The sequence below is a fragment of the Pinus tabuliformis genome, chromosome 6 (genome assembly GCF_031772625.1).
Source record: "Pinus tabuliformis cultivar Carrire ecotype Pingquan chromosome 6, CPIR1, whole genome shotgun sequence".
Lineage (NCBI taxonomy): Eukaryota > Viridiplantae > Streptophyta > Pinopsida > Pinales > Pinaceae > Pinus > Pinus tabuliformis.
Window position 1 is genome coordinate 1,998,143,233 of NC_142292.1, and position 27,134 is coordinate 1,998,170,366.

Here is a 27,134-nt window from a genome sequence, read left to right on the forward strand (position 1 = left end):
AAATCAAAAACTATTAAAACATTCCAGATTTCCAGTGATGATTCCAAACAAACTTCGGCAGGAAATTCAACTTGTGGTAGCAAACCAATTGCTCTTATTTTTGATGAGATTTAATTAGATTATTTAGTTATAATTTAATTTATGTTATAGGACTGCAACACATATTTGGTTTTCTTTTTAGTTTTAATTATTTTGATTCCTATGTTTAGGAAATCATAATTAATATGTAATAAGGTATATATAGGGTGATTTTTGAAGATGTTAGGGTTCGATTTTTGTAGCAGAGAGAGGCTACTTAGAACTGTGTAAAGTTTTTCTTGAATATTATTTTAATGAAGCAATTTTCTACCCTTTAGATCTAGGATCCAAATGGTGTTTAATGTTCAATATGTTTTTCCTGTAGACTCACTTACATATTTTGTTTTTTCTACTATTTCTTGTTACAACATTATCTAAGAGACGTGTTAGGAACCCATCTACACATGATGCTCCCTTCACAATGGTTTTTTTGTTAAATGTAGTTATTTTCTTTGCAGAATCCATCCTCTATTAGATGCTCTGTTGAGTAACTCTGTGTTTGTCTATCTTCTAACGCTACTACTGTAGATCCATCCCCTGATTGATGCCTGAAGGGCAGTGGGCTTTCTCCCCTATTCTTCTCGCATTTCCAATCTTTTATCTGGCTGAAAATTGCACTTACTTTGCCCCAATTCTGCTGGCAGAAACTAGCTTCGAATCCATATCCCAATGGTCCCCTCTCTTAATGTCTTCAACCCACAACTTTTAAATCAAATCCCCACACCTCATAGCTAGCCTAAGATTCACTTATCGCAGCCACATTTTGTTGGCAAAGAGAGAGCCCTCTCTGGTCTGGCAGGGCTAGATGCCAGATCGAAAGCTTGGTCTATGGTTACCTCAGAATTGTCGCTTCTCAGTCTTGAGGTGCATTCTGAGCACTAACAAGTGGCAGCCAAAAGAACCTCATTTCAGGAGAAGTCTTGAAGCAGTTGGTCCTACCGACTAGACCACACCCGCAACCATACAATATCAGGTGGCTTCACCAAGGATGAAATCTCCAATTTCGCCAGCAGTGTCGCCTTACCTACAGCATCAAACCCTTCATAGACGAGGTATTGTGTGATGTTACACCTCTGTATGTTTGTGATGTATTATTAGGCTAGCCATACTTGTGGAGGCAATATGTTGTGTATGAGTGAAGGCCTTACGCTGTTATTATTTATTTAGGTAATTCATTATACAGGATACCGGAGGTAGCCCCACGCACCACCATCTCTTTGATCACTGTTAAGAAATGCAGCTAGCTCATCTCCCAGGCTAGGAAATTCATTTTCTGTCTAGTTCGCTCCCAAAGTAAGGGGAATATTGTCACCACATCCATTAGCCCCGCGAAGGGTTCCTCCACGCAGCAGCAATAACAACATAGGGATATGGTCATGAAAGAACACAGTAATAGCTTCTCCTCACCCACAGAGGTACCACACAAGTTTCAGGTGGGCAAAAAAGTCTGGCTGCATCGGCAGAAACTACGCCTTACCAGAACCCATCAGAAGCTCAGCCCACTCCGCCATGGTCCTTACAGCATTACCAAGGCTGTGGGAGACAATGCTTTGGAGCACAACATTCCTCTATTCCTTCGCCTACGCCAAGTGTTCAATGTGTACCGCCCTCGACCATGCTTCCCACCATTACTGGACACATCCGAGATTGTAGAACAAGCCACCAGGGACCAAGTTAAGTAGATGGAGGAACTCAACACAATGGGGACCATTGCTTCCTAAGGGGGGAGGAATGATCCAGGTGGATGTTGGTGGCCACCCACCTATCCCACTTGGACTCCCACAATTATCTCTTTCAGTTTTTCAGTTTCCGTAATTGTAGCACAGTTTACTATTTTTAGCAGTTTTTCGGGTCCTAAACTTCCAGAGCCGTTTTGAGGCCCTAAACAACAATTTTTTAGAAATCTACCGCCAATGATTCGGTATATAAAATCATCTCTTCTGTTGTAGTTCTCAGAGAGATCTTTCCAATGGGTTATGATGTCCATCAAATGGAGATAATATGACCAAGTCGCGACCCCGGGATGTTGGTTGTCCAACTCACCCCAATGAGGCCCATAAACTCTTGGTGTTACATCTCCTCGGGTTAGGGTTTTGGATGTTTAGGGTTTGCTCTTATTGTTCAATAATAAAAAGGCCCTTGAGCCTCATTGTAAGCCAGTTCAAAGGCATGTAGCTGCCACATTTCTTCTTAGAGATAAGCTACCATCGCCCTAGCTGGTTTATTTTCATTTCTGTTTGTAAGCATATTTCAGTATTTTACATTAATGAAATGAAGTATTATTTCCATTGCATATCTGTATTTATGGTTATCTCTGTAATTTTTTGTGTTCCTATTTAAATCCAGATCAGGCTACTGCATATATATCTCTTCCTCCAAATCCCCATGGAGAAAGGTTGTCTTTACATCTAACTGCTCAAGATGCAAACCTTTAGCTGCTACTAGACTTAAAATAGTTCTTATTGAATTCATTTTAACAACAGGAGAAAATATCTCATCAAAATCTATACCCTTTTTCTGTGAAAACCCCTTTACCACAAGTCTAAATTTATACCTTTTTCTACCTCCATCTTCTTCCTTCAACTGGTAAACCCATTTATTCTGCAATGTTGTTTTACCTGCAGGAAACTTGATTAAGTCCCAAGTCTGGTTATGTGCTAAGGAGTCCATCTCTTCTTTCATGGCTTGCTCCCACTTCTTCCTCGTTTCTACCTACAGTACTTCTTCATAGCATTCTGGTTCACCAGAATCAGTCAACAATACATAATATAATGAAGGAGAGTATCGTTTAGGGGGTCTACTTATCCTGGTAGATCTTCTAACACCACTTTCAAGCGTTTTAGGTCCTTGTTGTTGTTTTGGTTGTTGTTGTTGTTCTGGTTGTTGCTCATTATGATTTTCAAGCACCTTCACTTTTTTTGTGATCTCATAAGGCATTGTGTAGTTTTCTTTTTCCCGTTTCTTTTCCTGTAGCTAATCCTTATACAAAACCTTTTCATTGAATATGACATATTTTCTTCTAATGATTTTGTGTTTTTCATAATCATAAAAGCGATAACCAAAATCATTAACACCATATCCAATAAAGGTATATTTTTATTTTTTTTGCCTCAAGCTTTGTTCTATTTTCTTTATTAATGTGGACAAAGGCTTCACAACCAAAAGTCTTTAAAAATGAGTAGTTTACCTTTTTACCTGTCCATGCCTCCTCTAGAATACCACCATCCAGGGAAATTGAAGGCCCTCTATTTATTATATAAAAAGCAGTATTTATAGCATCTGCCCAAAATTGTAAAGGCAATCCTACATGCAATCTCATGCACCTTGCACGCTCCATGATTGTCCTATTCATCCTTTCTAAAACGCCATTTTCTTGTGGTGTTCTTGGAACTATCTTCTCTCTGCAAATTCCATTCTCTGAACAGTACCTATCAAACTCTTTGCTGCAATATTCACCTCCATTGTCTAATCTGAGACACTTCAACCTTTTTCCTGTCTCATTTTCAACCAAAGCTTTCCATTTCTTGAAAGTATCAAATACATCAGATTTATTTTGAATACAATAAATCCAGGTTTTTTTGGTTGCATTATCAATAAAAGTAACATAATAACGAGAGCCACTGAGAGATGATACCTAAGCAGGTCCCCATACATCTGTATGCACAAGCTCTAATTTTTCGCTCTTCTTTTTTTCCCAACTCTGAGGAATCTTACTCTCTTCTGTTTTCCATAAACACAATTCTAACAGAATTTTAAATCAACATGCTTCAAACCTGGCAACAAATTTCTTGAGTGAAGAATCTACATCCCCTTCTCACTCATGTGCCCAAGCCTATGACGCCACAATGTCGTATCTTCTCCTGTAGAGGTTAAAGCATTAACGGAATTAGAAATACAATTGCATAAATTCAATGTACCAACCTTTTCTCCTTTTGCTATTACCAGGGATCCTTTATTGACTTTCCAGATTTTCTCTGTAAAAGTAGTCACACAACCTTCACCTCCCAAATGCCCTGTTGAAATTAGATTTTTCTTCAAATCTGGAACATGCCTTACCTCCTTCAATAGCCATTGATTTCCATTCCATTGTTTTATGAAAATTGTACCCATTCCAATGATTTTACAAGGTTTATCATCACCCAATCGAACCTGTCCAAAATCCACTTGAACATAATCATGAAAATGTTTCCTATCAAGTGTGGCATGGAATGAGGCCCCTAAATCTACCACCCAGTTATCAATAATATTTTCTAATGAAAGAATCAAAGCATATTGCAACACATCACGTGTCACATTTGCTTCATGATTGTTTTCTTGATGCACGTCTCCTTCTTTTCCCTTCTGAGACTTGTAGTCCTTCTTCAGGTGTCCTTTATTCCCGCATTTCCAGCACACTATCCCCGATCTGGACTTCGATCTACTTTCCTTGACTCACTATGATATCCCGGGCTCTTTCCTCTTTCCATTTTTCTTCCCTTAGTTTCTGCAGTTAAAGCATTACCTGATGTCTCACTAGAGCTCTTCCGTCGAATTTTCTCACTAAGGATTGCACCGACAACATCATCAAACTTTAAAATACTAGATCCAAAGACAGAGTTACTAATGGCCCTAACTAAACCATTCTAAATTTATGGCAATGAGCATAGAAATAACATAGCCCTAACTTCATAATCAAAAGTTACCCCTACAGAACTTAGCTGACTGGTAATTGTATTAAATTCATCTAAATGATCAGCAATAGATCCATCTTCTAACATCTTCATGTTAAATAAACACTTCATAAGAAATACCTTATTTGAGGCCAAGGGTTTTTCATATAGTTTGGCCAATGCCGACATTAAACCCTCTGTTGTCATTTCCTTTGAAATATTAAAGGCTACAGACGCCACTAGGCCCAGCTGTATTGTTCCAAGCTCCTTTCTGTCGAGAATATCCCATTTTGTGTCTGTCATACTCGTCGACTTATTTGTCTTTCCATTCAATGGTAGGTACAAATCTTTCTGATACATATAATCTTCCATCTGCATCTTCCATAGCTGGTAGTTTTGGCCATTAAATTTTTCGACCCTAAACCTACCATCTTCCGCCATTGCTCCCACTCGAACTAGGAACCCTTCTCTCCTACGAGTTTATCAGCCAAATAGACCTTTGGCTCTGATACTACTTGTTATAAAATTATATATTACAGAGTAATGGAACACATAAAATATATTGCATAAATAGAAACATAGGAAAACACATAAAACAAGAGAGGCACAAATATACACGGTTCACCCAATTTGGGCAACGTCCATTGGGAAACAGCCAGTCCTTCCTTTTATATTATCTAAAAAATTGAAGAGATACAACCTATAGCAGATCCATTGTAATACCCTCTTCACTCTCACACAACCTCCTCCCTCTTTCTCACTCAGAATATAGATATACATAGACGCAATACATTTCCCTCATATATAGCGAGGGGTTGCCTTCTAGGGAAAAAAACCCTAAATTAAACATAACTTCTACTGTCATATCTCCGCCTAATGAATGGCCCAGATTGACTATGAAATTACAACATTTTACAAGGAAATTTTACATCTATTTTTAGCTTCAAGGGCGTTGCCCCTGATCCCCTACTGGGGGGGCTCCCAAAGATCGCAGCCACCCCCCCTGGACGCCCCTTGCAGTGCAAATATTATAGGCAGTGTTGCCGCCACATTACAATCTGGGGTCCAATGTGGTGATACCTCTGAATAAAGAAGATAATCAGGCTCCACACCCAAAAAATACTCCCTGAAAGACCAAGGCCCTATGCTAGCAATGAACTGAAACAAAGAAGTTGGAGTTCTACTAGTGTGTCACCAAGTGTTGTAGTGGCTAGAACCACCCTCCAAAATTTTGGCCTGCACCTAATTTCGGAGCCTCCCTTGAGAGCTTCACTTGATGACTACACACACTCGGTTTCACTCCGTGAGCTCATGTGAGTCCTTGCATCCGCCTTGCGTGTTCATTTCATTCAAGTTTCTACATGTTGGTGTCTAAGTCATGCTTGTTACCATGTTTTGGTTATGCCCAAAGTCTTCGCTTCCTATGTGCTTGTTGTGTTCTCTATGAAATCATCTGTTGCACTCGCACATGGAGTCACATTCATTATCACGCAAGTGTCATCTCGATCAATGAACGGTCAATCATGAGTGTCGCACTCATCACTTGCACCGTCAGTCATTCATGTTGAACATGCGTGTCTGGATGGCTTGATTCGTTTCATCATCGAGTTATGAGAGTGTGTGTTTGCATGATCACCTATGCATCTTTCGATCATTCACACACTTAGTCATTTTTGTTGAATTTCTAATGGCCAGACTCCCCTCTTACAGCTAAACCATCACCCTGCCATCGACTCGATCGACTGTCAACCAGAACAACGCAAAATCATCAAGAAAGTTTTTTCAAGTTGCGCTACCCATAAGCAATTCAATCCACTTTCATATTGACCACCCGGACAGTCAGACCCGGTAGTCACCTTGAGACTGACTCCCCTCAAATTGCGTAGAGACTACTGACCTTACTCGCTTAGATGACTGAGGAAATTGTGCAGACATGCTAGACATACACCAAGTGCCTGTCCCTATCTCCCTCACAAAATTGTGCAGTTTTCCTAGTCAGTCATCCCATCAATCGACGAGCTACTCATCTAAGAAATTGCGCAGTTTTCATGAGCAGACCTTCTACTACCCAACAGTTTGCTTAGATTTGAAATTGGGCAGAGATGATCAGTCGGCTGGACTCCCAGCCTCAGTGTAGTTTCCTCTGCCAGCAGTTCCTTGCAGCAGACGGCTAGTTCCATCTAGGAATTATGCAGTTTCTACTACCTGTGACCCATCAGCTAACTTCTAGTTCCCTCTAGCAATTGTGCAGTTTTGGTTGCCAGTGACCCCAGCAGCTAACTTCCAGTTCCCTCTGAGAATTGCACAGTTTTGGCTTCCAGTGACCCCATGTAGTTCCTCCCCAAAACTGTGCAATCTCTGTTTATTGTTCCTCCTTGCAGCCCGACCTGTTCCTCCACAAAATTGCACAAATTTGGCCTTCCAGCCCCTGCTGCCCCTTCATTCCGGAAACTGCACAGATCCTGCCTACCTTGCCTTCTTGCAGCCTAGACTGTCCCTCCCAAAATTTGTGAAATTTTGCCTTCTAGCTGAGCCAAATCTCACAGATAGTCATTGTTGAGTTGGATTTCCCATCTTCATCACTCAGTGACTCTTCCATAGTTTTCATCAGCATTGCCCAGAGCCATCATCTCACTTCACAACCTTACTGCGTCTATCGGTCACCTACATTTGAAATGATCATGTGTCACGGTAGACTAGGAGGTTTTGGATTTGATGTGGTCTCGTCATGAATGACTGCAGGTATAGGTACACCAACAAACATGGCAAGACAACGAATGGGATGAACGAAGGGAGAACATGCAAAAGGACAGGTTCACCAATGGACGAACAAACAATGCATGCGAAGAGATGTGCTCGTGAATGGATGATCATGTAAATATATGTTTGCGGAAGGATGGATAAGAAAACATGCGAGATGTTCTCAAAAACAAACGAACAGATGAACATGCACCTTTCACGAACAGATGAGCCTGTTAAGCCTTCCAACATGAAACCAAGGAGCAACATGCCTAAGCATCACCAAGCGAACCAAATACCATCGAAGACTCTCCACACTTTTCCATGCAAAGGTGAAGCTATGGTACACCATGAAGACATCCATCACCCAACAACACTGTAGCTTAACATGCACTCTAGTAGCAGCACAAATGTACTGACACTGTCATGTTGAGTCATGTCATGAGTCATGTCACCCACATATCCACTATGGGCTATGTTGTCAATCAATGTAATGTAATGTGGATGTCCAAGAGACCCACTTGTTGTACAAAGAGTCATGTAAAGTTGAAAAGTCATGGAAGCCAAACAATCATGATGGTAGTCGAACAGCCACAAGGGTCATTTTTCACCCTTGGTTATAAATACCCCCTCATTTGTACATGAAGAAGACTTTTCACCTCAACTCCTCCCACATAGCTAAGAGAGTCTGTAATCTTTCCTTTGAGGAGTAATTAGTGGCTCCAATGCCTCTCACACGGGGTTAGTGATGTATTGTGTAACGAGGTGTCTTGGAACTTTTACTTAATTGAGAAGCCTGCTACTAGGCTAGCACGTTTTCACATATGTAATGTAACTGTTGTAAGACAAATCTTTAACACTTGTGATGCATGTTGCTTTAACCTGTGTTCTACATTTTTACTATTTCACTTGTTGTAATGCATAATCTCTTAATGGGAATGTGTTGTATATGTTGTTAACGTTGTCTTGCCTATGTAGACTATTCTCCTACACATCAGATAGACCTTTCACATCGAACTTGGTGTAAACTACCCTTGCACTCGTGTGGACTAATCCGCTGAGTGTTATACTTGTTATCTTCCCTTGTGTGTTGTGATTATCACATCCATGTGGACTACTCCGCCAAAATTTGTGTATGTCCTATTGTGTTGTGTGTTCCTAGTAGTGTTGGGACTGCTCCCAATCGACCTGGAACTCACTCTCACCCTCTCCCTCGACAGTGAAATAACCATTGACACAAGTGATACTTACACTCACCAAGCACGCGAATCTCACTTCTCAAAGACAAAGAAAACCACTCTCCTGTGCTGACAAGCAAGAGTTGAGGCAAATCCTTAAAATAATGGAAATCGGGCCATCGTACCAGATGGGACTCCCACACCAAACGATGTGAGGTCTAGTTGAGACTTGGTGGAGAGTAAAAACCTGCACATACCCACAGTATGCATTAATATGCACAAACACAACTATCCTAGGTATTTAACTCTGCAATGGAGTCAAATCTTCAAAACCATACATGGTTAAGGCCCTTTTGCCATAGTTCCTTTGTTATCGGAACCAATCACCCTGCCTAAACCTCCTATTGTGACTATATCAACCCTCAAGCCTTTGTATAATACTTTGATTAAAGTCTTTTCATTAATCTTTCTTATCGGGCCTTAAGAAACCCTTCAGAACCTTTACATAAACCATAATTCACATATATATAACCATCCCCATTTAAACATTGGTTATGTATTGTTTAACATATGAATACACTGTCAACGCTCTTTTCCTATTATAACCTTTTAACAAAGGAAATAACTATAAACATACCTTTTTCCGACTTTATACGGCCTCTTCACAGACCTCAAGGCTACCTCCATCGCAATTGGCCATCACTCCTTCCACGGGTTATATGTATATACCTCAACACCCCTTCTTCTTTCGATATGCGACTATCGGAACCCATATATAAGCTCTTTTACATCAAAACCCTGGTCCATTCATATTATCGGGAAATATAAGAAATGTAGGGATACAAAGGAAAAGCCCACCACACACATATATTCCAGACTTTAAAATATATATACCCAAATCTATATATTGTCAGGTCCGCCATTGTAAAGTTCCTCCTCCGAACTCCGCTTGACGTGATCGCTGATCGCTGAGTAGAGCTTTATCACTATCAGCGGATCACTATATCGCTCATCGCCATTCCCTGTCTGTTGATCTTCTGACTTGCTGATTTGTGATCAGTGATTTAATCATGACCGTCGATCTTTATTCATGATCCAATGGTTGACGATTAATCGCAAGATCACAATCACATTGTTTCAAGTCCGATTCTAATATCTCCAAAAATAACTCCACCGATGCGATACGATATCGACCGTTGATCTTCTGAGATCTAACGGCTACTAAGCATGGGTTCTTAACTCTTCCATTCTTCCTTCCACTTGGTTTGTTTCTGCTATTTCTTCGATTTTCCTTAGTCATTGAGTTTCTTCAAAACTCACGTGCCTCACTGTTTTCGCTACTTGAATCCTCTTCACTTCTCTGCTCTCCTCTTTACCTATGGTTTGGCCATCTTCTCATCGTATCTCTATGGGTTTTGGCTTATTTCCTCAGGTTTCATTCTTCTGCTTCTGCTCAACTTCTCTCCTTTGCGAACCTTCACTTCGCTACTTCTTCAGAGCTTTACTCTATTCATCAATTGGATTCAATGACCCATTGTGATTCCTCTAAATCACTCCGTTCCTCTACGTCCTTCAGAATTCCGCCTGAAACCTATTACCAAGCCTACGAATTCATAGTAAATCATCCATGAAATACTCTTCAATACTCTAACACAGTCAAGAACAAACATCTACATATATTAATATAAAAGCAAGGATTACATTCGAGACTTCTCGGTCTCACACATGCCTATTTTTCAATGTCAGTGGCCTCTTCCCCCTGACTCTGCCAGTAGGCTTACATATATGCCAGGAGTTATGTTGAACTGTCCTGGTTCAACTCTATCTACGGAACTGACTCCTAAATCCTCTATCCATTATGTCCACTTCTAATTAATTAATTACTAAAGTCTCTCCTTAGTTCCTCGAATCATGAACTGTTTTAAGAGTCCTAATTGATTTTAGGCTCTTTTGTCATTATTTCCACTCATGTTCTCATTTAATCGAGAGCACTTACAATTTCCTCCATTATCTAATTAAATCACTTAAAGGCCTAAATATTGCATTAACTTGAGACTTAGGAAACTACTTCTCTAAAGCTACATGACCCCCTATGTCTACTTAATTACAATGATTTTCTCTTGGATGAATGCTCCTACATCAGACTCCCAAAGTAGAAAATATTCATGATCTCCTGATCACGTGTCTTCTGGTCTTGGTCTTCCTAGATTCCACACTTTGTTCTGTAACTATCCACATGCTTTGTTCCCTTGTTGCTGCTGTACTTTTGTTGTCTTTTGCTCCATCTTCTTCTTCTTGTCAATCATATTCAAGTTCTGATTGATCTTTCTTCCTGTTTCTATCATTTTCCTCCATTTGGACTGCTTCATCATCAGCTCCCACATTTCTTCAATCTCTGTCTCCAGTACATCTTTGGACTGGTTCATATTCTGCTTCATATTTCTGCCTCCTTCTCTTTGCTTCAGGTTGTTGCTACTATCCACTAGTTCTTCAATCTGTTGTTGGTTACTTTCTCTTTGTAGCTGCTGGTTTATTTTACTTACTTCATCTTTTGCCTTGGTTGATTTGCTGACTCTTATGCTGACATTTTCTTTTCTTGCTCCAACTTTTGGTTTGCTTTCTCTTGCTTCAACGCTTGTTGTGACTCCTATGCTAATTGCCTCCCTATCATCCTTACCCTCTTTCATGACTAAATCATGACTATTCAACACTCTCTCCAGCAATTTAACATCTTTGTTCCATGGATTGAATTCTTCCATAGAATCTTCTTCTCTCATCTTTATTTGGTTTTTCACCTGTGCCAAATCTCCTCCAGCATCTGCAACTAAACCTGCATTCACAAAACACTTGTTAAAATAAAAAACATAAGGCTTTTGTGCCTTATCTTCTTTTGACAAAAATTCAGTTTGCTTCTCTATTTCTTTCCCCTCTATTAGCACATCAGTATGTTGTTTTGAATTCTCAAAAGAACTCATGAGACTGTCCATTAGTCTCTCTTCCACACCATCTGTCCTAATGATGCCTTCCTTCTCTTGTTCACCATAGTGAACTCCTTCCTTTGTAATCACACTGTCATACTCTAACTTTCTTAGAAAATATTCCAACAATGCAATCTCTTTGTGACACTTCATAAGTATTTCATCATCACTTATGTTTCCTGCATTTATACACAAATTATTAGTTTGGAAATCATAACGTTCAACAGTCTCAACTTTTGCTTCACATATCAGCTCTTCAAACTGAATTTCATCTCCTTCTTTCACAATAACTTGTTTCTGTGTTGTCACATCTTCACACATCCATGCATTGTTAAGTTCCTTTTGCTCCAATAAGTCACTGTTTCTCTCATTTAAGAGACATTCTTCATCCTCCTTTACTTCATATTTTTTATCTTCTGAAAGATACTTCTCCATATTTTTGACAGCTCCAACAGATTGCTCATCCTCTTCATAACACTCCTTTATTAGTGTTCTTTCTCCCTTTGCTAAGTCTTTTGCATAGACTTCTTCCTCCTTAACATCCTTCAGTAGATGCCCTTCTTCCTTACTGACTATCTCAACAACTTCCATGGCTATTTCCACTGTGCATATCATCATGGTGAATTGATGATCCTTTACTATGTTTTCAGCTAACATAGTCTCTTCTTCAAGTTTGCCTTTAATCTCTTGTTGTTTACCTCCTCCAAGAGTTATCCTTGTCTCACCATTTGCATTAACATTCTCTTGTATTTGTTTTTCATCAATAACATTAATCAAACTCATTTGATTACCTTTCTGAGACAGTATCCCTTCATTCTTCATCAGAATAAGATCCTGATTCTTCATCTCTATGACAGCTTCTTTAGACTCATCCTTAGACTTTTCCTTTTGTATGCAGTCAAATTCCTCCTCTTCTGGGAAGTTTTCTTTGTCACCTTTTATTTCTAGATCTTCATCTCCTTTGAAGATATCTTCAAAAAGCTTCTTTCCTCCTGCAATACTTGCCATAATATACAAATTATCAGTTTTAAAAACATAAGACCTTGTGGTCTCACTGGATGCTTCAGCCATCATATCTCCTTGCTGTTATAAATCCTTCATATGATTCAGAAATTCTTCGATGGTTTCCTCTTCAATCTCTTCAAGCCCTTCACTTGGTTGCTTGATATCTTTCTCCAAATGCATATGAGACCTATCTATCTCATCTTCTTCTAGAACAAAATTTAGATTCTACTTGTCTTCTTTCTCTTTTATGACAATATCAACAAATTGTCCTTCTTTACATGTTTCACCTGCAAACATACACAAATTTTCATATTTAAAACCATCAAACCTTTTCGCCTCACTTCAAGTTTCAGTCTTCAAGTCTTCATCTTCAGTTTCTCCCTGTTCTGGTTCACAAATGTACTCTTCCATTTTTAACTCAGCTTCTTTAAGTTTCCCCATTAGCCACTTCACTTGCTTTTGTTGTAGCCTTCTCTGCAACTTATGCCATCTTACTGGCTTCTTCCTCAAGACCCAACCTAGTCTCTGGTCTTCTTCAAGTATCCTCCTTAATGCATTGATTTGTTCTTTTAACTCTGCAATCTCTTTGTCAATTTCCTCTTGACTCATCCTCTTTCCATCTACTTTGGCATCCTCTTTCTTCATATTTATTTTGCTGTGGCTTCTCTTTGAATCTCTACTATGACTATCAGTAGTCATCTTCTTCTCCTATTTCTTCATGAGCTCCTCACTCATCTGCAACAAGCCTATGCAACAACTAGTCCTCCTCGCTGCAATCTTACCTCACTAAGCTCTCCTCACTTAGTATTTTGGTAAGCACGGGTCCTCTATCTGGAATCTCCTCTTGAGTAACACCTTTGCTCCTTCTAGGCTTCTGCAATCTCTCACTCTCTCTTGAGAACACTTCAGTTGTCCTCTCTATCCAATCTCTTGTTGGATTCTTCACGTTCATTGCCACTTTTCTTCAGAGTGTTTTCCTTACTCTGCTTTTGATAGCACATCTGGTTCTCCTCTCACATTTTCTCTTTCTATCACCTGTGCATTAGTATAAAAACACACATTCTCAATTTAAAACAAAACATAACATATTACCTCTCCTTCAAGATCCCAGCATGATCTTGTTTCACCATTCCACCTATACTTTGAATGGATTGCCCTCTGTTTTGTTTCCAAGTCCTCTTTCCTTCAGAACTTGCATTAAGCAATCTTGCTTTCTCTTTCATCTATTTCTGTCTACTCCAAGCCTCTACTGGAACTGCTACAGTCTCCCAAGAGCTTCAAAAGTTCCCCTTATAGTCTTCTACTATATTCTCTATCATTCATCAATTAACTTATGCACTTGACCTTCTTCTGTGTGAAAACTTCCTTTTATAGAAATCTTTCCTCGCTCTTATTTCAATTCTTCTCTGGCTACAAATCTGCTCTTATTACAAACCTGCTTTAATACCACTAATGGTGCAGGGTAAAAACCCGCACATACCTACAGTATTCATTAATATGCACAAACAGAACTGTCACGGGTATTTAACTCTACAATGGAGTCAAATCTTCAAAACCATACATGGTTAAGGCCTTTTTTCCATAGTTCCTTTGTTATCGGAACCAATCACCCCACCTAAACCTCCTATCGGGACTATATCAACCCTCGAGCCTTTGTATAAGACTTTGATTAAAGTCTTTTCATTAATCCTTCTTATCGGGACTTAAGAAACCCTTCAGAACCTTTATATAACCCATAATTCACATATATATAACCATCCCCCTTTAAACATTGGTTACGTATGGTTTAACATATGAATACACTATTAACGCTCTTTTCCTGTTATAACCTTTTAACAAAGGAAATAACTATAAACATACCTTTTTCCGACTTTATATGGCCTCTGCATAGACCCCGAGGCTACCTCCATCGCAATCGGCCATCGCTCCTTCCACGGGTTATACGTATATAGCTCATCACCCCTTCTTCTTCCGATATGCAACTATCGGAACCCATATATAAGCTCTTTTACATCAAAACCCAGGTCCATTCATATTATCAGGAAATATAAGAAATACGGGAATACAAAGGAAAAGCCCACCACACACATATATTCCGGAATTTAAAATATATAGACCCGAATCTATATATCGTCAAGTCCACCACTGCAAAGTTCCTCCTCCAAACTCTGAATGACGCGATCGTCAATCGCCGGCTAGCACTTTGTAGCTATCAGCGGATCACTATATCGCTCATCGCCATTCCCTGTCTGCTGATCTTCTGACTTTCCGATTTGCAATTAGCAATTTAATCGCGACCGTCGATCTTTATTCACGATCCGACGGTTGACGATTAATCGTAAGATCGCAATCGCATTGTTTCAAGGTCGATTCTAATATCTCCAAAAAGAACTCCGTCAATGCAATACGATCTAGACCGTTGATCTTCTAAGATCTAACAGCTACTGAGTGTCGGTTATTAACTCTTCCATTCTTCCTTCCACTTGGTTTGTTTCTACTATTTCTTCGATTTTCCTTAGTGATCGAATTTCTTCAAAACTCCCGTCCCTCGCTATTTCTGCTGCGCGACTCCTCTTCGCTTCTTTGCTCTCCTCTTTACTTATGGTTTCGCCATCTTCTTAGCATATTTCTATGGGTCTTGGTTTATTTCCTCAGGTTTCATTCTTCCGCTTCTGCTCAACTTCTCTCCTCTGCGAACCTTCACTTCGCTACATCTTCAAAGCTTTACTCTGTTAATCAATTGGATTCAATGACCCATTGTAATTCCTCTTAATCACTCTGTTCCTTTTCATCCTTTAGAATTCCGCCTGCAACCTATTATCGAGCCTACTAATTCACAGCAAATCATCCATGAAATACTCTTCAATACTATGACACAATCAGGAACAAACATCTACATATATTAATATAAAAGTAAGGATTACATTTGAGACTTCTCGGTCTCACAGAGGCCTATTTTTCAATGTCAGTGGCCTCTTCCCCCTGACTCTGCCCATAGGCTTAGATATATGCCAGGAGTTCTGTTGAAATATCCTGGTTTGACTCCTATATCTATTGAACCGACTCCTAAATCCTCTGTCCATTATGTCCATTTCTAATTAATTAATTCCTAAAGTCTCTCCTTAGTTCCTCGAATCATGAAATGTTCTAAGAGTCCTAATTGATTTTAGGCTCTTTTGTCATTATTTTCACTCATCTTCTCATTTAATCGAGAGCACTTACGATTTCCTCCATTATCTAATTAAATCACTTAAAGGCCTAAATATTGCATTAACTTGAGACTTAGGAAACTACTTCTCTAAGGCTACAGGACCCCCTATGTCTACTTAATTACAATGATTTTCTCTTGGATGAATGCTCCTGCATCAAGACTTCATACCGGGGTGATCCCTTGATGTTGGCGAATCCAGCACCGTCAACAATTAGGATTGCAGTTGTTGAAAAAACTAGGTGCCAAAAGAATCTCCATTCAAGGGGATGTTGAATTAATTATAAAACAAATTAAAGGAGAATATTCAGCCCAACATCCTAGGATGAGAGCATACAGAAATGTCGTGCTTGATTTTGTAGAAAGTTTTATTGAATATGACCTTTCTGCAATTCCTAGAAAACAAAATATCATTCCATGTAATCTGGGTTTTTCAGCCAGCTCTTGTAAAATGCCTTATCCTAATCAAGAATATGTACTAGAGGTTAAACATCTACCAGTTGTACCAGATAACATGAGGTATTGGCAGGTGTTTGGAAATGATAAATAGATTGAAATTTTTCTGCAATCCAAACATGAATTTCAAGATGATAGTATTGATTTGAAATTTGTAGTAGATAGTCAAATTTTTGTACATTCTAATCTCGAAAGTCAATTAGATAACTCATATGTAAAGATACTTATAGATAAAGTTGTAAATAAATTTGAATTGCTTGAGATAGACCCTGAAAAGGAAGAATTTGAAACACTCCAGCTAAAAGATAATGTTTTTCCTAGAGGTCTAGTTCCATTAGAAGAATTATTTGATTTCAATGATGTGGCTAAAAAGCCTAAGATTGAGCCCACAGGAATGACAGTTGAAGAATGTAATTTAGGTACTGAAAAAGACCACAAAATCATAAAACTGTCTAAATCAATCCCAACTGCTGAAAAACAAAAGGGCATTGCTTTATTCAAGGAATTTAGTGATGTTTTTGCCTGGAGCTATGAAGATCTTACAACATATGATATTGAAATTATACAACACAAAATTCCAATTAAAGAAGATCGAAAACCATTTAAACAAAAACTTTGAAGAATAAATCTAGTTCTGATGCCTTTAATTGAGAAGGAAATCAAAAGAATGTATGACTCTAAAATCATAGTTCCTCTTAGGTATTCTAAATGGGTTTCCAATATTGTTTGAACTAGGAAGAAAAGAACTGAAATTATATTGTGCATATATTTTAGAAACCTTAACAAAGTCTCCCTAAAGGACAATTATCCTTTACCTAAAATGGATCATATTCTAAAAAAGGTAGTTGGATCTTCTAGGATTTCTTTATTAGATGGTTTCTCAGGTTATAATTAGGTCCTAGTCCATCCAGAGGATCAAGATAAAATAGCCTTTACTACTCCATGGGGTACCTTCATGTATGTGAAGATGCCTTTTGGATTAATGAATGTTGGAGCCACATTTCAAAGAGCAATGGATATCGCTTTTGCAGATGAAATTGGCAGATTTATCGAGATATATCTAGATGACATAACTATATATTCTAAAACTGATGAAGAACATTTGTTACATCTGAGAAGAGTATTTGAAAAATGTAGAAGGTTTTGTATTTCACTAAATCCTAGGAAAACAGTGTTTGGCCTTGAAGAGGGAAAACTTCTTGCTCATATCATATCTAAGGAAGGTATTAAAATTAATCCTAAAAGGATTGAAGCTATTCTAAAAATAAATCATCCAAGAAACATTAAGGAACTTCAATCATTTATTTGTAGAATAAACTTCCTGATAAGATTTATCCCTAACCTTGCAGAACTTCTCAGAAAGATAACAAACATGCTAAAATGAGATTCTGAAATCAAATGGGAAATTGAAGCTAGGAAATCATTTGACCAAGTTAAACAAGCATTAACAAAAGCACCAGTCCTTACCATTACATATTTCACTAAGGATTTCATAATTTTTCATTTTCTTCTAAACATACTGTTGCAGTTGTCCTTTTGCAGAAAAATGATGAAGGATTTGAACAACCCATTGCTTTCTTTAGCAAGGCCTTGAGGGATGCTGCACTCAAGTATAATATAATGGAAAAATGGGTTTTTGCATTGATGAAAGCAATTAAATATCTCATAGTATATATCCTTCATTCTCACATAATTTCTTATGTACCAAATGTTGTAGTTAAAGATATTTTGACACAGAATGGACCAGATGGAAAAAGAGGCAAATGGATTTCCATCATTCTGGAATATGATATGGAAATCAAGCCAACCAAGCTTATCAAAGGACAAGGATTAGCCAAACTGATGGCTGAATCTAATTTTAATATAATTGGATGGTCAAGAGGAACATGCGACTCCACAACTAGATGAGGCTTCCATGACCTCACCCTGGTATGCAGCCCTTATTTATGTTTCATTTAATTTAAATGCTCCTCCTGGTCTAACAAAGACAAAGGCTAGATTTCTGAAGCTAAAAGTAGTTCAATTTTGCATCATAGAAAATGTTTTATATTGGAAAGATGTTGGTGGTATTATACTAAAGTGTCTATTGAGAGATAATGCAGAAACAACAATGCAGGAATTCCATGAAGGTGACTATGGTGGCCATCTGTATTGGAAAACCACTACCAATAAGATCCTTAGAGTTAGTTTTTACTGGCCTACACTTTTCCCAAATGTTCATAAGAAGGTAACCTCTTTCCACAAATGTCAAATCTTTGAGGGGAAAATAAAGCTTTTGCCTCTACCTTTGAAGACCATATCTGTTGAAATCCCTTTCCAACAGTGGGGATTGGATTTTATTGGAGAAATCCATCCACCATCCTGTGCTCAAAATAAATGGATCCTTACCGCTACTGACTACTTCACCAAATGGATTGAGGCCACTCCTTCTAGACTAGCCACAGATGTTATTATCATCAAATTCTTAGAAACCAATATCTTGTCTAGATTTGGCTGTCCAAATAAGCTTATTACAGACAATGTTGCAGGTTTTAGGTCTAAGAAAATGATAGATTTATGTAACAAATACCATATCACTTTGGGGCATTCAACTACTTATTACCCACAGGGTAATGGGTTGGTTGAATCTTCAAATAAAAGTCTGGTAAATATTATTAAGAAGCTATTAGTAGACAACAAAAAGTCATGGCACAAGAAGTTGATAAATGCACTTTGGGCTGATAGGATCACCACAAAGAAATCAATTGGCATGTCACCATACCAATTGTTTTATGGAATGGATGTTGTCTTTCCATCCTCTTTGGGGGTTCCAGCCATGAAGTTAATTCAAGAATTGCAGGTTGATCCAAATGACATTCAAAGAAGAATTGATCAAACAATCCAATTGCAGCAATACAAGGAAGAAGTTTACAATAAGGCTCAGGTCATCCATGAGAATATCAATAAAGTTTTTGACAGAAGGACAAAAGAAGATGATTTCACCTTGGGTGATAAAGTCATAAAGTGGGATTGCAGAAGAAAAGACAGAGGGAAGCATGGAAAATTTGACAATTTATGGATGGGATCTTATGGAATTTATGCTTTCAAAGGGCATAATGAATTTTTCTTAGAAATTTAGATGGGACATAATGTTTCATAGATTAGCATTTCCTGCTTTCCTAGAATAGCCTTTCAATTCCGCATTTCAATTCTGCAAGTGTAGATTAGCATTTCAATTCCGCAAGCATAAACTAGCATTTCATTCTTGCAATTTCATTTGAGCAAAATAGAGTAGACCTTTCCTGCTTTCATTTCAATTTCGCAAGGTAGTTAGTTGCAGTTCAATCTATTTCATGCCTTGTAGGAGTAGAGATAAGTTAGAAAAATGATTGCACAACACCCCCACTGCTTCACACAGCCAACGTTCTTCTTCGATGGCTGTGATGAAAGGACCCCTGGGTGGACATCAAGACATATCTGAAGAACCTCTAGGGGAGAAGAAGAAGAAACATTCCTCTGAAGCAAATGGCTACAAGCAGAAATGTTGAGAGCAACATCTTGTCCAAGGATGAATTTGAAAATCAGATCAAAGATTTCAAGAGAGATATGAGGCAGTTTCTTGCCATGCAACTGGATACCTTGCAGATCCAAAAGAAGCAAGAAGAAGCCAAGAGGGCTTTGGTCATTTTTTGTCCTAGGTGCCTTAAAAAGCATCCTAGGAACGAATGTCCAATGCACTCCCTAGAAGTGTGTTTTGTATGTGAAGAATACCATCCTACAGATCAGTGCCCTTCCTTGCCCAAAATCAAAGCTGCATATCAAAGAGCCAAGGGAGCCACTGAATCACTCTATTATATGAACCAAAGGAGGCCACATGGACCTAGATCTTACCAACAGGAGATGCAAGGGATACCCGAGACCTATTATGACCCTTATCAAGCCACTTTCATGCCTTCTTGGGATCCCCGTGCTCATCCTTCCTGGTCTACACCTCCTCCTTGGTCATATTCTCCTTGTTCCTTCACAGATCCATATTATGCCCAACCAGTTGCTCATTCATTTCACTCTTATGCTCAGCCACAGCCTCAGTGGGATGCACCTTATCAGGAGTGGAGGCCCCAGTACAACTCTCATCCCGCTCATTTTCCTCCACCACCTGCTCATCCACAACCATCGCCTCTTCCTCCACCAAGGCAACCCCAAATGCCTACCCAACCACAATGCCATCCATCTCCATCTCCATTTCACACCTCCACTCAACCACCCTTACCACCATTTCCAAAACCCTACCATGGAGCAGCTCAACCCAATTGCAAAGCTGAGGCACAACATGTGCAAATGACTCCTCTTAAGCTCAATGATGTTCACCAAAGCTTAGGAAAAGCATTGCAAAAAAGAGATCATCTTGAAAGCATTGAAGGATCACATCCAGCAAAAGAAGATTCAAAAGAGGAGATCAAAGAACCATGGGCTGCACCTGATAAAGATAAGACATCAGAAGAAGAGATAAAGAAAGATCCCTCATGGTTACCATTAAATCCTCCATGTACTCAAGAGAAAGATCAGCAAAAAGAGGAAGATGAGAAAGTCATGATAGAAAGTGACATGAAGAATGATCCAAATCAGCAAGATGACCAAGGATATCAAAGCTATATTGAGATATGGTTTCAGAAGGTCACTAAGTTGCAGCGGTACTTTCTTCCTCAGCTTTGTTTGATCCCTTCAAGATCAGATCATTTGGTCTCTGAGATCTGGATACCTATCAAAGCATGCATTTCAAGCCTTCACATCGTTTTTTCTCTAATCTCGATGTGCACATGGCTCCATTGGAAGTATTCTTATACTTGAGAATGATTTTGTTTTTCAAGTAGGGTAGGGTAGAAAAAAAAAAGAAAAAAAACGAGAAAAAAAAGGAAAAAAAATGAAAAAAGAGGAAAATAGAAATCTAAGGTGAAAACCTCCTCGGAGGCGCCTTAGATTGGCTCATTGATTGAAACCTCCATGAGGCGGTCAATGGGTTGGAAAAAAGAGAAAATAAAAGGGAATAAGATCTTTGGGTGAAAACCTCCCTTGGAGGCGCCCAAGGCAGACAATAAGGGTGAAAACCTCATTGAGGCGCCCCTGCGATCTTTCAAAAAAGAAAAAAAAAGAAAAAGAAAAAACAAGATCAATAAGTCATTATGTGGAATTTGCATGCAGATTGCAGGTGTTCTATGGAGGAGAGGAAGCCTCTCAAGTCAAAGTCAAAGGTCCTTCTCATGCAGCCAGGACACCTCACAAGCTCCTCCTCTAAGAACGCTTGCGTTTTTCAAGGTATGTGCAATTTTATCATGGTTTGAATCTTCTACAGGAAACTGCTGTCTTTCTACAGGAAGGCACAGATTTTCTACAGGAAGGTGCAAATTTCTACAGGAAGAGCTTCCTGTCTACAGGAAGCTCTGTACTTCTACAGGAAACTTCCTGTAGAAGCTTGAAACGAGCCAGAATGCGTTTCATGAGCAGGTCTGATGACTACGGGTTGGTGTGGACGCATGCAAGCCTCTTTTGGGCCCATGCACGACGTTGATACCTTGCTCCACCATCCTCGTCACCATGCAACTAAGATCCCTGCACCAGCAAACCAGATCAATGAGTTCTCGTGGAAAACTCAGTTGTCAGAGAAAAATGAACAACGAGAGCTCATACCATGTCCATGTCAAGCATCAGAAGCTTCGGGAGCGCGATTAGCAGGTCATCTCCATTGTCAAGTAGCATGCACCCAAGGAGGTGAGACTGTTACAAGGCACCCCGCGGGAATCCTGTAGCAGTCAAACCTGCAGGAGTGGATACCATTCATCGCCCAGCCATCTGCAAACAACACACGGGCGCATGCAACCAGAACGTCCACTACAGCGCTAGCATCCTGTAACCACGAGCCTCCGGGACTGTGTAAGCCACAGGCAGCAGGTAGATTCGTCGTCCAAAAACTGGAAATCATGTGCAGACGCGCGCAGGTAAGTGTTCTAATCCTTCCTTCCATCAAATCGCATGAGTATTACTTTGATTTGTTTGCATGGCGTAGAAATGAATGGTTGAGCGGCCGTAAGGCCAGTTGACTAGCCACGTTGGCTAGTGAAGGGATAAGCAGATGATGGGTGGCAGCCACGACAAAGGAACACGCAGCACGCACATGAAGATCAGTCCCGTCAACCGAGAAACGAGTTTAACCGAAAAGGGCGGTGGCAGATCTGTGGGAATGAATGTGGCAGCAAGTGAATGTGCAGGCGAATGATGGGTGACGTCACCCAACGGTTCGGCAGGGACAGCTCACCCTCCGCGCCACGAGCTGCGCCGATTCAAAATCTAATCGGCTAGATTGTGCACGTATATCCATCCACCTCCACTTCAAAACTTGAGTAACTCTTCTGAATACCTCTGCATGTTGATACGCCAAGCTTCCAGCCGACTGAACACCAGTGAAGCGCACCTCAACCGCAGTCCAATTGTCGTTCTCCCCGAAGCCTGCGCACTGCTCCTACAGGAACAGTTTCTACAGGAACACAGTCCTACAGGAAGCAGTTTCTACAGGAACGCAGCTCTACAGGAAGGTGAAGTCTTCACGTAAGAAAAGGTGGCAGAAAAGAGGTAACCCTGAAACTCCTTCCACAATTGGCTTTCAAAGGCGGCAAGGTCATTATTCACAGTCTGGTCATAAAAAAATATTGGATTGCCGTGCCTATACTATCGCTTCTACAGGATAGCAGTATAATTAGACTGTGGTCTGTGAATTCATTGCATGCTCTGTCTATAAGACCGAATTTCCTTTGTATCTACCGCCTTTGGTCAAAACCACTGTGTTCATCATGCCTGGTGGGTTTATCAGGCGAGAACCCACTGATTCTACATTAAGGAGAAACCCGGCAGTGGTTGAGCTCTTCACTAGAGCACAATGGATGCCTTTTTGTGATAAACTACAGGGCTACGATGATGAAGTAGCTGAGGAATTCTTGCAGGCTCTGCAGCCTAAGTCCCAGACACTGGCCACAGTAAGCTTCAGAGGTCTCAGCCTCAAACTCACCCCAGAGCATATAAGTCGAATCACAGAACTGCCCATGGGTCTGCCGTGGGATAAAGAAGAGCGGAAGCAGAGTCAGCAAGCCAAGAAGGAGTTCTTCCCACCTGAGGAAGAATTCTCTGAGGATAAAAACGGGGTGAGGAGGACCAGCCTGTCACCACCATGGAATGAAGTCAGTTTGCACATTATGAAATATATTACTTGTGAAGGCCGGTTCAGTATCGTGTATGCATATCACTTCCGGCTCCTCACTGAGTTAAGGCACGGAATTGACCTTCCTGTAGAGCAAAAACTAAGCATCCCTTATTATCTCCTGCAGTCCCTAATGGAGTGTGCTACAAAGCTAAGACAGGGCATCCCTGATCAGATAGCCCATCATGGGTTAATAAAATTGCTTGTGGAGGATGCACTGCACTCATATAAAGTTCCCCTCTCCTGGGAATCGTTTAGGAATCTAACACGAGATGGGGACATTAAAATGTTGATCGAAGATAGTGTCTCCTCCAGCACTGAAGACAAGGAAGCGGTGGCTGAGGAAAAGAAGGCTGAAGAAAACGCTGACTCCCCCATCCTGTCAGCAAGAGAAATAAGGTCAAAAAGCAGAAGAGACAAAGTTGGGGCAGGCCATGTCAGCCCAATTACCTCTTCAGCACTCAGAAGCAAACAAAAGGATCAAACCCCTGCAGCAAAGCAAGTAAAAGTAAAGACACCTACCACTACAGGAAAGGAGAAGCGAGCTTCTACAGGAGGCACGAAGATCAGTGAGAAGCAGGTTTCTACAGGAAGCCCAAAAGCAAAAACAAAGGCTTCTACAGGAAGCCCGATAACAGCTTCTACAGGAAGCACAAAAGTGCAAAAACAGGCTTCTACAAGAAGCCATGCAAAACCAAAATCTGAGAAGCAGAAGGTGGATGTTTTAGCCAGAGAGGCAGCGGCTGTATTAGCTGGCCTCAGTACGCCACCTAAGCCAAAAGGAAAGAGGAAGAGGGACCCTCCTCTCTACTTCAAAGCATGGAGAAGTGTTCGGATAAAAACAGGGAAACCACAGCAGCAGTCCAGCAGCCCAATTGTCATTGAGGACACCCCTGCTTCGCCCAAGGAAAAATCCCCCTCAAAGGTCACAGTTACCTACGAAAAGGGAAGCCCGAAGAAGAGCACATGGCAAGACCGAGTGGACCTGTTGGACGAGAAAACCAGGCTACAGGAAGCTGAAAACGTCCTACAGGATACCTTGGCTCAACTACAGGAAACCAAACAAAGAGAAGAAGGAGGACCCTCATTACCAAGGGCGGATGAGGTAGAACTACCTGAAGAAACAGCAAGAGAACATATACCCGAACCTAGCCCTTCGCCCAATCTGAATTCATATTATGCCTTCTTGGAGGCGGGCAAGGTCATCCCACAAAAATTTACTATACCCCTATTCTTTGAATTAGAGAAAGAAAGAGTCCGCTCCCATACATGGATGCAAATTGCCAAATCAAAGGGGGTGGGGGACATAGGCCCTCTACAAGATCAGCTCAGGGAGGTCAGGAGCGAGTTCACCATGGCCAAACATGTGGCTAGTTGCCAACAGGCACTTCTACAGGAAGAAAACCAGAAGTTAAGGTTGCAGCTACAAGAAATCAAGGCAGGGGCAGAAACATCCTCCAAGGGCATCACAAATGGACAAGAAGGCAAGAAGGAGCTGACCACCAATCTTGAAGGGCTAAAGACACTTCTACAGGAAGAAGAACCGCAGATAAGAATTGAAGTGCAAGCCTTAAAGGAACAGCTGCAACAAAAGGAAACACAATTGGCTTGCATGGCCAGTTGGGCCATGGAGGCCCTGCAGTGCAGACATCCTGCAAAGTCTTATGGGTTATACTTAAAGGATCAGTGGCTACAGTTCCAGATAAACACACTAGCACAAAGAGGTATTGAGCAAATCCATAACCCACAGCAATTTGCTGAAATATGCAATACTAGCTCAGCAGAGGACAAAGCCAAGCTAGCAGAATTCTACATCCACAATCTAGTTTTGCCCAATGAAGTCTCTTGGGATCCCAATATCGCCTTGGGCGATCTGCAGTTGATGGCTTTTGCTTCATGGCTGAATCATGAGGATCAGAGAGCCACTGAAGAAAAATCGGTCATGAGCCGAGAAGTGAGTGAGCCACTGTACATTCGGGCAGAACCAGAGGATCCGGTTGCCCTCATCTCAGCCCGCCAACAGTTATCCAATGATCCCACAGCTTCCTTGAAATTTATGGACCAGCAAGCCCAAGCAATAGCCCACTTTGAAGACATGGACAGATTATTGGGAGAAACTGCTGCCCAGGCTTGTGCACGTAGGTGGCATGCCTTGGCACATAGTTTGAAGATCCGGGAATACCATACCCCAACCAGAATGAGGGAAGCATTGGCAAGAGTGGACCCTTACAAGAAATCCGTGCAAAGACTTCAGGCCAGCTGGAAAGGCCTTAAACTCAGCCCTCCATTGCTGCTAGGATTGGTTGAAGGAAGTACAGGAAAGGATGACCAGGCACAATGGGAAAAAGTGGAAAACACAGCAGGGTTTCATATCGACCAAGAAGACATCACCATAGAAGCTTGGGATGTAAGGGGAGCAGTGAAAGCCATGAAGGATGAGGATCTTGACTAAGTTTCTCAAGGATGAGCAAATGGTTCAACTGGGGGGTGATGATGAGCCCCAATTTTGGTACAATTTGGGCTCATTTTGGCCTATTCTACTTGCTCAAACCATTCATTTTTTATTGCTTATGCATGCATTTCTTAGTTTATTCATGTTGTTTGTAGGAAGAAGGGTAGGCACTCTATCTACGTGACTAATGCATTGTGATTCCAGGTTTTGGCATTAAAAGGGAGCAAAAGACAACGAAAAAGGAGACAAGGAGACAATGAGGTGGCACTGCTGACTTTTAGGAGAGGATGTCCACAGTCTTGGGGACATTCCTCGTGATTCCCACCAAGAACTCCGAGCTTAGAAGCAGCTAGCTGTTCTACAGGAACAGCAGTTATAAACTGCTCTACAGGAACAGCAGTTATGACCGTCCTACAGGATCAGCAGTTAAACTCTAGTTGGACAGCCGAGCTCCTAAAATCAAGGGCACTTGTTGGATCATCGTTTTTGTATAAGTGTAGAGGCCTTAGCCTTGGATAGGTTGTTTAAACTCTCGTCTTGCTATTGTAATTTTCGAGCACAGCCTAGTTTTTGTTCCTTTTTGTAAGCCAATTTGGCATGATATCAGATTATGAATAAAGAAGGCAGATTTTGATCTAGTTCTGAGTTTTCTTAAGGAGACTATAGCTCTCAGGTTAGGGCCCAACCTGAGAGCCATAGGTCCCCTCTGCTGTAGTGTTGTTTGCATTTCATTTCAGCACTTTGAGCTTTTCATTTGCACATGCAATTCGAATTACAGGTTGTTAAGTTGGTCTTTTTCATGAGTTAGATAGGAGTTGCTTATGATGAATTTGTTTCCACTTGCTTAGTGTAGCAGAGGATAGATATAATCGATTGGAGCTCCAACAAAAAGGTTGTTAAGGCTCACTGCCGTCTCATCTGGGATTGGAGTGCAGTCCATGACTAGCCACCAAAAATACGCATTTCTTTGTTCCTTGATTGCTGCAAACACAGTCACGTTATGTTAGATGCTTCCACATGATTCACACCTGCACCACACTCCTTTACCACAGCTTCATGCACATTCTCCTTCGCGTTTAGATTGCTGTTCATTGAATTTATAAGCACAGGTAGTCTAAGTTAATGCATTTTCGGTTTGGTGATAGTCACAAGCATTTGTTCCATTT

General features: G+C 40.5%; 1 pseudogene; it reads left to right on the top strand.

The window, feature by feature from the left end:
- Nucleotides 1-27,134, top strand: part of LOC149267253 (MLO-like protein 11 pseudogene) — a 59,181-nt pseudogene that overhangs the window by 12,796 nt on the left and 19,251 nt on the right.